We start from the raw sequence: 11,297 nt of genomic DNA, 5'->3' as shown, positions 1-11,297 counted from the left end.
AGCTGAAAGGAAGGGTTTTTTTCCTGAAAAACTTGGAAAGTGCTGATGATGAGATAGTGGCCAGTCTGCAGCGCCTTTCAACAGGTTCATGGTAATTATCTACGTGAGGCGCTTCCTATTTTTTGTACTATTGTTTCACCCTCTATTTTTATACCCATGACTGTCTCCGCTCTACGTCAGATTTGTTTGGGGATCACCCATTTTCAGAATCCCCATGACAGGGAAGTGGCCTTTTAGTTTAAAAACTAACAAGGGACCTGTTAAGTACAGTGTATATATGGAAGAATTCCCTGGAGTAACTGGAGAGTAGGGTTTTGTTAATGTATATTTTTGAGTGTAGGGCACCACGTTTCCTTTTTTTTCTCTCTGTAGCTCCCTTTTTTCGAAATACCTATTTTATCATGTGCCCATGAGCCGGACATTACTCCTATTAGAGTGTGAGAAGACTAAGACCATTATTGCTGTTCTAAAGTCAGCTTCAGGGAGAAACGACTTACCTTTTCACCCCCTGCAGCCCGATTAACCACTCCGACGGACCGCTTCCTGTGAAGAGAAGAAGGAAAGGGTTAAGGGTTTCCTCCTTTTTTCTCTCTGTAGCTCCCTTTTTTCGAAATACCTATTTTATCATGTGACAATGAGCATTCCCTGGCTACCCTACCCTTCACAGCTCAGTTTGTGGCTGATGTTGTTGCATTCAATACAGCACTATTGTTCAAGAATAGTCTCCAAAAGTATATGCTCCCAGGATACACAAGTTGATGTCATTCCTCACTGCACAATTCTACTTGTAAATATCTTGTATCATTAATTTAATACAAAGTTTGTCTTGCTCAGCTGAGATCCACATCCCAACTAGGCACTGTTCAACGTACTCCGATATATGCAATGTCTTCAATATACAAAATACAAATAAAGTTTGTGTTCAGAACAAAATGATGTGATAATTGGCAGACCACACACTGGTTGGATTTTTGAGTTCATCCAGCATTTCTTAGTCCACGTTTGGCTCAGTATATATTATAATGTTCAGCATGTGACTGTCTTCGTGGGGTTCACCACAAACTATTTGTGCCCTAGAGGACTTGCCTTGTGAACAGATATGCTCTCATATAGCACTTGCCATCTTATGTGGCCTGGCTAGCTATGGAGGAGTGGCAGTCCAAATGACCTTGTAAGTGATGCAGTTGATTCTGAAGATGACATGGAGTTGCTGCTGGAGCCAGTGCAGCTCCTTCCACTCTGAGGCGATATGGTCAAATTTCTTCAGACATTTGCTGAAACATATCATAAAGCAGCGTAAAGGATGCCTTTTGTTGGGGCGACCTGGAGCAGGACATCACTCCTATTAGAGTGTGAGAAGACTAAGACCATGATTGCTGTTCTAAAGTCAGCTTCAGGGAGAAGCGACTTCTTTTTATTCAGGCATGAGAGATGAAACCATGCTGTCTTGATTTTCTGGCGATGCGCTCTTAGAAGGAAAGGACTGCTTTGAGCATGAATCCAAGTGCGTTTGCATTGCCTGACTGTTGCGGGATGAAGAGTTCCAATTAATTGAGAGCCTGGCTGAATATGTCGCTGCTTGTTAATTCTGGTAACTAATGCATATTGCTTGGGTTGAGCTTCTGATCGGTGTTGGGCATCCAATTCTGCATGAGGCTGAGGCAGACCTTGAGCCATCAAATGTCATGAGCAGAGCAGCTTTTCATAAAGAGTTGTGTGTCGTCCACATATGGATGGATCATGACGCTGAATCTGAGATTAAGGTTCTTAGTGCCTCAGTACAGAGGTAGAAGGTGAAGGAAGCAGGATGTAGATGGTGGGGTTGGTGTGGTAGGGGGTGAATCACTGCAGAACCATGTCAGAGAAGTCCCTGCATGTTTGTCTGGATGAGTGGTTGATGCTGAAGCGTGTCAAAGGCTGTGGTGTGATCAAGTACAATCACGAGGAGGTTGTCATTCTTGGACAAAGGCTAGCATTGGGTCAAACAATGCAGAAATGCTGAGAATGATAAATGCACAATCCTAGCCACGGTTCCAAGTTGAGGGCATCTCTTCTATTAGGATTGTGTACGTGCGAAGTCGCGCAATCAGTGATATCGATGCACGTTCACGGTCTCCACCATCCATAACACCAAACCCGAATATATATTGCTGGTTGTGTTCGAGCCACAATTTCTCATACTATGGTCCCTTATGACTAGGTGGGTATTAGGGAGGGTGACCAGGCGTCCGGGATTTGCCAGGACGGTCCACGTTTTTCACCAGCTGTCCAGGCAGATTTCGAGAAATGTAGCTCATGTCCCGGTTTTTGGAAAGGGTCGACTAAAAACAGGGGGAGGTGTTTTTTGATGTTTTACAAAGAAGGGATCGTTAGCAGTTGTTCCAAGAACGCAATTTAATTCACAGGCAAGCTACTGGGTTTAAAAATTGCATCTTATGTATGTTCTTACTGCCTATTTTGTAATTCTCTGCTGAGGAGCACTGACATTCTGTGCGCTCGCTTGACGTAAAATGATAGTCCTTCATCTATTTTTGTGAAATGTCCCGGTTTCTTGCTTTAAAATTCTGGTCACCCTAGTATTAGGTCACTTTAAGCCCCTGCAAATTAGTTGTGTTTGCTCTTTGTGGTTTTATGATTTCCATGCAGTGAATATCGGCATATTTTGTAACATTGTACATCAAATCAGTGCAACATAAAGGAAAGAGCAAACAAATGAATCATCTCATCCTATTTTCGTAGTGTTGCCCATTGCACTCCTCGGCTTCTTCTGCCATGTGGGTGCTGCCTGGAGCAATGTGCAGCATCCCCTACAGAAAGAAAGAACAATCTCCTTTTCATGGTCAACGTGGAGAGGACGAGAACAGACGCTACCTTCACTTGCCCCTGGAATTCCAGCTTGCAAAGACAGCTGGTACCTGTCATCGGGGTTTGATTAGAGCTGTAATGTGGCGATGACAATGGTGCGCCCTATCCCTGGCCTTTTTAATTTCTGTGGGAAATATGATCCCGAGAAGGGGAGCACAGACATCTAGTTGGTTTACCTTTAAGAGGGAAGAGCACTAAAGAATTCAGAAATAATATCTGGGTGTCTTTTTATTTATGATGTATATTATTGCTAGGTCTTTTATCTATTCATGAAAATCACGGCTTCATCATGAGCCCTTTTTATGCCAACATTGATCTGGCGGCAAACATGCTGAGAAGTTCCTGTTCATTATATAATGAGTTCATTATTCCTTTCATGGCAGAATTAAATACATGGATTGTATATTATTTTAAGTACATTCCTTCTTCAAAGAGAGCACGTGGCTCGACTAAATAGCATCCAAAGTTTTTCAATTTATCTCTGGGGATTACAGATATAGGTATGCGGTACTTTTATGGCGCGAAGCTAGCCGAAAGTACCGGGTCAGCAGCCAACGAGTGATAGCTGGAGTCTGGGAGCAGTCATGTACTCTCACAGCATTATAATGTAGTGTTCTTTAAAGAGGGGAGTCTTCGACTTCTTCCTACATTGGAGAAGCGTGTGGGCGGTCCTGGTGGATATAGGGATGTTGTTGCAGATCTAGCTCTGCCCTCCAACACTAGAAGTAGGCGCACTGAACACTGGCAGAATGGATTTTTAAGAAAGAAGTACAATGTGTACATATTTGCAGATATTGATATGGAAGTCAACGCCGTCTCGCTAAAGAGGGACAGTTGCAGAGTCTGAATTGCCACAGACAGTATGAAGGGCACTAGGTATATTGCTTCTACTCTCTGTCTGCACCTCTCTCAATCCTCCCTTCCTAAAAAACAGGAAGCCCAGCACATCACCTTCCATCATGCCAAATGATTTTCGACATTTCATGTCTAAGATCGTCAAAGCACCTGATAATAAAGTAAACAAGGCAAACTGCATTTTCTTAGAGCAGAAAGGGAGGTTTTCATATGTGAAAGACTTCACTACCTCAGATCCTTATTGCATCATCAGGTTTCAATGAGCGCACCTCGTTGTGTTGTGGTAAGTGGGACAGTACACTGGTCAAAAACAAAAGCTTCAAAGATGAGAGGGACGTTTATCTGTGTCCCTAGTGCTGTTGCTCCCAAGGAAAGCAAAACACTTCCACACCCAACTCTGAGACTCTAGACCGACGACCAACCTGAGAATTTAATATTAGGGGGTTTGATGACCCCGCCCTCGAAGATGCACCCTTAGCGGTTAAGATGCACCCTTAGCGGTTTCTTTGTCTTCTCATATTTATCTATCATTACTGTAGTTAACCTGTCATTGATCTGCTTTGTAACCTATTGTCTGTGCTATTCCCCATCTTGGTAGTTTCTCTACTCTATATGTTTCTTCTGTATATGTTTGACCCGTGCAGGCATTAACCAGTTCCTGGGTTGTTTACCTACATCTTCAGCTCATTCTTGCTCTTCCAGGCGATTAGTAGTCCCTTCCCTTGACTTCCGTTGACCCCGCTAGTTGGGGTAATCCAGTGTGTCCATCAGGCTCTTGACAGTGACAGAAGTTTGATTAGAAACGGGGAGAGTGTTAGTGTAGGAGCAATCACTTTAGAGTTTGGGCAGACAACAGCAGTGATTGTAGGTTTATCAGCAAGATTATTCGGCTTGCTCGAATTGAACACTATTGTAAATAACAGAGAAGATTTTAGATTTTCGTGCCCGTGAAACAAGGAGGGGACGCTACAGATCTGTGAGGACAGAATGCAGTAGACACATTTTCTGTGGCTGATATTAAAACCTCTATTATCACAGACTTGAGTGAAGAAATCCAAGGCATGTGGAAGTCTTACTTAAAGTAGAATCGGCAGTGAGAGTTCGACAGCCCATGAGGGGCTAAATAGTTATTTTCTCCTATTATGCAAACATTGTATTGCTGAATCTACCCATAACACTGCACAACTGGTGAACAACCAAGATGTGCTGATCTCGCTAGTTCATGGGGTACCATCTTGGATTTTGCCCAATCTTTATCTTGTATTATTTCTACTGATCTTTCCCACTGGACCCTCAATGTCCCAAAGCAGTTGAGGGCATTGATTATAAGTGAGTGGTACATCTTTAAGATTCCCTTTATTCTGAGTGGTTCTATAATGCTCATAGACTTCAGGGGATGGTTCCCATGGACATGTAGTAATTTTAAGAGCCATCATAGAGGGCAACATCCTGGGAGAGTTGTCACAATGACGAATGTCTGACAGAATATCGACAGACAGAAAATCGACCTACAAAAATACTGACACAAAAATATCGATGTCAAATATATCGAAGTCCTATCTACATAATGGTAAGTACAAAAATATAGAAAAAAATATATCGTTGTCAAAAATATCGATGTTAAAAATATCGTTTTTTAAAATGTTTTAATAATAATGTAAAATCAAGTAAATAATACATATAAATAAAAGAAATATAGGGCCACATGCATCAACGAGAAACCTGGTCGCAAACGGGCAGTTAGCAGAATCTGCCCCTTTGCGACCGGTATTTTTGCATTTGGGATGCATCATCCCAAATGCAAAAATCGCAATTTAAGGAATCTCTAAATAGCGATTCCTTAAATTGCTATTGCATTTAAGGAATCCCAAATTGAGATTCCTTAAATGCAATGCATTAAAGTTAAAAAATTAGCGATTTCGCTAATAGGGGGAGCAAATTACCATGAAGTTGAACTTCATGGTAATTTGCAAAAACCTTGAAAAATGCACCTTTGTGCATTTTTCAAAGTTTCATGTTGCGCACACACATGCCCTTAGAGCATGTGTGTGTGCAACATATGTGCACAGATCAATTTCAGGGGTGCAATAGGGTATCATATTGACACCCTTGCACCCTTGAAATTGCATGAGCAATTTGCGAGTACCTACTGGTACTCGCAATTTGCTCATGCAATCTCCAATTCATTCCTATGGGCCTGGAGGCCCATAGGAATGATTGGGACGGCATTCCTTAATTGCGACTCGCAATTTGCGAGTCGCAATTAAGGAATTTGTAGGAATCGCTATTTTTATAGCGATTCCTACATGCATAGGCTTTTGCAATTCCTTAATTGCGATTCCTTAAAAATTGCAATTAAGGAATCGCAAAAGTCTTTGTTGATGCATGTGCCAGATAGTTAAAAATATCATAGCATGTTTAAAAAATATTAACTAATACATATAGGTGCCGATTCCGATCCGTTAAAAATTTTTTGCGTACGACTCGTATCCGTATATTTTTACGTACGAATCGTACAAGTGCCCTACAACCGGCGAAGTACGATTCGTACGTTAAAAATCCATACGAATAGCGTCGGGAAAAGTGTACGAGAGGGAGCCGGACATTTTTACGTGCAAATCGTAAAACAGAAGTCCGAGCACGCAAGTACGATCCGTACCGCTCGTCTGAATACACAACCGCATGTAAAAGGCCCCGTACGGAGCGAACGCAGTAGCACACATGTACACGGGTAAACTTGTGCCCGGATACGAGTCCTACAGCCCCCCCTCCCCCGCATATGTCAGCACTGTACCCCCCGTATGTCAGCACCGTACCCCCCTCTCCGCACCGTACCCCAGGACTGTACCCCAGCCCCGCACCTGCACGTGCCGTACTCCAGGCCCGTACCCCAGCCCCCACCTGTACGCTCCGCATCCCAGGCGCGTACCCCAGCCCCGTACCTGTACGCACCGTACCCCAGGACCATACCCCAGCCCCGCACCTGTACACGCCGCACCCCAGGCCCGTCTCCCAGCCCCGTACCTGTACGCACTGTACCCCAGGCCCGTACCCCAGCCCCGCACTAGTACGCGCCGCACCCCAGGCGCGTACCCCAGCCCCGTACCTGTACGCACCGTACCCCAGGACCATACCCCAGCCCCGCACCTGTACGTGCCGCACCCCAGGCCCGTCTCCCAGCCCCGTACCTGTACGCACCGTACCCCAGGACCGTACCCCAGCACCGCACCTGTACGTGCCGCACCCCAGGCCCGTCTCCCAGCCCCGTACCTGTACGCACCGTACCTCAGGCCCGTAACCAAGCCCCCCAACTCTACGTGCCACACCCCAGGCGCGTACCCCAGCCCCGTACCTGTACGCACAGTACACCAGGACCGTACCCCAGCCCGCACATGTACGCGCCGCACCCCAGACCCGTCTCCCAGCCCCGTACCTGTACGCACCATACCCTAGGCCCGTTCCCCAGCCCCCCACCTGTACGCACCGCACCCCAGGCCCGTATCCCAGCCCCGAACCTGTACGCACCGTACCCCAGGACCGTAGTGCCTGTACACGCCGCACCCCAGGCCCGTACCCCAGCCCCGTACCTGTACGCTCCGTACCCCAACACCATACCCCAGCACCCTCACCCAGCATCGCGTATGTACGGACCTTACCTACGCGAAAAAGACTCGTACAGAACCAGTACACTTTAAAACAGCACAAGGAAGGTCAATTCGGATCGCACAACACCACAAAACACGTCTACATGACAAAATACATCTCAATGACTGACCTGGCACATCCAAACAGGCAAACAGAGGCCCAAAATCACAACCACCTCTTATAACACACCCACCAAAAATTCAAAACCAGCCACACCCACAAATGGACCCATAAAAAGGGCCCACACACACAACCCATGAGCCTTTGCAACAGACCCACTGCTGCCAGACCCCACAGACAAACAACTGCACCTTACTTACACCTTAACTACACCTTAACTTACACACCTTCACACAACCTCCTTCACAAACACCCCCTCTTCACATTCACACACACACACCGTCACATTCACACCCACACACCCACAACCATCCACACCCATACCCCACACCATGCCCACAGACAAGAATCCAAAGTTCACAAGGGTGGAGCTGGACCTCCTTGTCAACGAAGTCATCAGAGTCGAGCCACAAATGTTTGGAACATTGGTCAGACAGACCAGCATAGCCCAAAAAACAAGCCTGTGGCAGAGGATCGTCGATAAGGTGAATGCTGTTGCGCCCATCCGAAGGACCAGGCATGAATGCCAAGCCAGGTGGTACGATCTGCGCAGGGCAGTCAAGCGGAAAATGAACGAGGAATACGCCCAGAGCAACATCACTGGAGGTGGGCTGCCCGCAGACCCGTACATTACCATCCCTGGGAGGAGAAGGTGATGGCCCTGCTTCCGCCGGTGGGAGTACACGGAGTCGAAGGAGTCGCAGAGCCTGGTGAGTACACAAACTACTTACGTAACATGGGGGCAATGGCATCCACACCCCAAATACACCAAATGCACGCAACTACCCCCAAGCCCTCACCGGACACAACCACACTGAAAAAGCACGCTCATGCCACTAACATGTCCATGCCCCATTCACAAAGCAAGGCCATGCCATGTCCCAGGCTACACAAACCACAAACCCAAGACTGGATGTCCGGGATTCTGGGAGGGTGGGCCTCACAAAACACAGTGTGACACTCAGAAGCAGACACCAATGCCCTCAGCCCATATGGCCTAGGTACATACCCATGCACCATGCCCAATGCACAGGGACTGGCAAAGTACTGACAAGGTAGCTGACACTTGGCCCTGCTGTATGCAGCACAAGGCCCTCCTGTGACCACTGTACACTCAAACACCAACTCCACTAGCTCAGATATCTAGCACAGGAACTCACTCTCACTGTCATGCCAGCATGCACCATGAGGGGACAGACACATCACCTGGGAGACCCAATGACAAATCACACTACACACAACAGCAGGCCCGGTCACAACCCCCCCCCCCTTACACAAGCACACACCCCTGGGGCAGGCAACGGATTCATCCACTCTCACAATGGACATGTGACACAACAAGATCAATCCATAGCCAAATAAGCATCCTAGCCACAATTCTACAGGTCAAACACTCAGGAGAACAAATCAATCTGTCCCCCGCAACATACCCATCCACAAGTGGACATTGAGAGGAATGCTAGGCTCATCCAACTACCTGGAGGAACTGTGCCAACTTGAATATGTCTGAAACATGGATGTCGCATGAAACAGCATTGACATTGTCTGTCTCTCACACACAGGGCAATGTCATGGATCTCCCCCCAACAATGGGGGGGAACAATCACAGTCCCAGGCTCGGCATGAATATGATCCCACCGGCAGCGACGACTCTCACCACTCCGTGGATGACCCCGACCAACCTGGACCCTCTGGTGCCCAAACCCCTGCAGCACCTGCTTCAGGTACATCTGTGCCAACCACCACCCCCATTCCTGCCACATCCTAGGAGACACCCAGGAGCCCTGCTCGCACTGAACAGAGCCAGTCTGACCAGGAGGGACAAGGTTCTCCGGGCACCCAGGAGGAGGCAGGCAACCCCGCAAATGCCATCCCTCTGGGGTCCCGTAGACCTGATGTGCCCACAACGGCAGGCCAGGCTCGTGTGGGCAGGGGTGGTGGGAGTGGAGGCAGGCGGAGGCGCGAACCTGACCAGTCAGCTGAGGGAACCGGTATGTCACACATACGCCACATCCTGGACACATACCGGCGTGACACCAGGGGCATCAGCCAGGTAATGGGGAGCCTCACAGAGATGAAGGGGACCCTCGACGAGATGAAGAACCTGCAGGCCGAGCAACATGCCAGTCAACAACAACACCAAGGACGGATGGAGGCAAGACTGGGTGAGCTCCTAGCGGTGCAAAGGGACATAAGCCATTCACTCCGTCGGATTGCCGACAACATGGGCAACCCTCCCTGTGACACCAGGCGCAGACCAGCACCAGCCACAGGGAGGGAGGAGGAGGAGGAGGAGGAGGATTCGTCCGACGGAGCGTCCCAAACATCGTCAAGGCCTGCATCTGAGGGTCCCCGGAGGAAGGTGGGTCGTCCACGGAAAAGACCGTGAGAGGCAGCGGACCATACACATCTCCTAGGTCACCTGGCCTGGCACCTGGCCCTCTGGCGCAACAGCAGCACCACATCCAATGACATTCACTGCCACATGGACTTGCTGGTCACAGTCTGACCAATGATGACCAACACTGTGGTCTGGACTCTGATGACTTCAAATGCCAAGGATACAATCTCCCCCTGTGAACTTTGGATTCCATGCACCCGGTAGAGCACCTTATTTTATCTACCAAAACACGTACCCCACCGCAAATAAAAAGATTTATTTTGTATTATGAGATGTTGCAGTCATTTTGAATTAGTTCACAACATATGTGTGTGTAAATGTCAAACTATGCTTGAGTGTTGAACTAACTTCACCCATCCATACCCTTGGATCTGAGTCTGGTACAGGACACACATGGGTCACAATGTATCATTTAATGCAGACATGGAGCACAATACTCACCTGTGATGGCCTCAAGCTGCTGAGGGTGGGCTTGCAATACTGTGCGGACAGACCTATTTGGAAGAGTATCATTAAGGCGTAGAGGTAATGGGTCATGTGGAGGTTCCCGGGGAGGGAGTCCCAGGTATGTTTTCCCAGGTTGGAGAACTATGTCCTGCATGCTGGAGTACGGTAGATGCGAAGAATGGTGGCCAGGGCAAGGTTGGATGCACGGAGATGGCCCAACGGGGTCTCGGATGACAGTGGTACAAGGTTGGTTTTGGGTCGGGGTTGTGGCCTGCCTCCTGAGTGTGGGTGGGGAGTCTGAAGGTCATCCTGCAGCACACAGTGATCCATTGCAGCTATCTCTGCTGGACGGTAATGTGGCTGGGGCACGGGATGTTGAAGCTGAGGTGTGCAGATGCACCCTGGATGTGTACTAGTTTCCCGGGAGTTTGGATGTTCTTGCTCCGTAGAGGGCAGGGCAGTATTTGACACAGATGTTGTCGTGGACCTGGGGGATGGTCTGTCTTTCCTAGGAGTGGGTCTATCTGTGGATCATGTGCATAATGCAGAGGGTGTTGCAGCCTGAGGTACAGATGCTGGTGATTACCATGGCAAATGTGAGCGAGCAATACATGATGCACACCATCTTGTGTGCGTGCCCACTGGGTGCTTGTGAAGGGCTCTTGCGGGTGGGACACAAGCAGTTGACCCAGCTGTAAGGGGTCAATTTGCAGATGATTACCTAGTACAAGTCCAGCCTCAGGTGGCTGATGTTCAGCCATTCATCAATGGATCTCATGCATTCTTGATTATTGGAACTGGCAATGTCGGCGTCTTTGGTGAGGGTGAGGAGCACCTGGCTGTCAATGGCATACGAGCTGATGATGAGGTGCTGTGCGCATGTGATGGTGGTGAGGGGGGTCCTGGACACATTGTAGATTGACACGCTGAGAGATGATACCTGTGCCATGTGCCAGATGACAAC

The sequence above is a fragment of the Triturus cristatus genome, chromosome 2_1, assembly GCF_964204655.1.
Source record: "Triturus cristatus chromosome 2_1, aTriCri1.1, whole genome shotgun sequence".
Classification (NCBI taxonomy): domain Eukaryota; kingdom Metazoa; phylum Chordata; class Amphibia; order Caudata; family Salamandridae; genus Triturus; species Triturus cristatus.
This window is presented reverse-complemented; position numbering follows the sequence as displayed.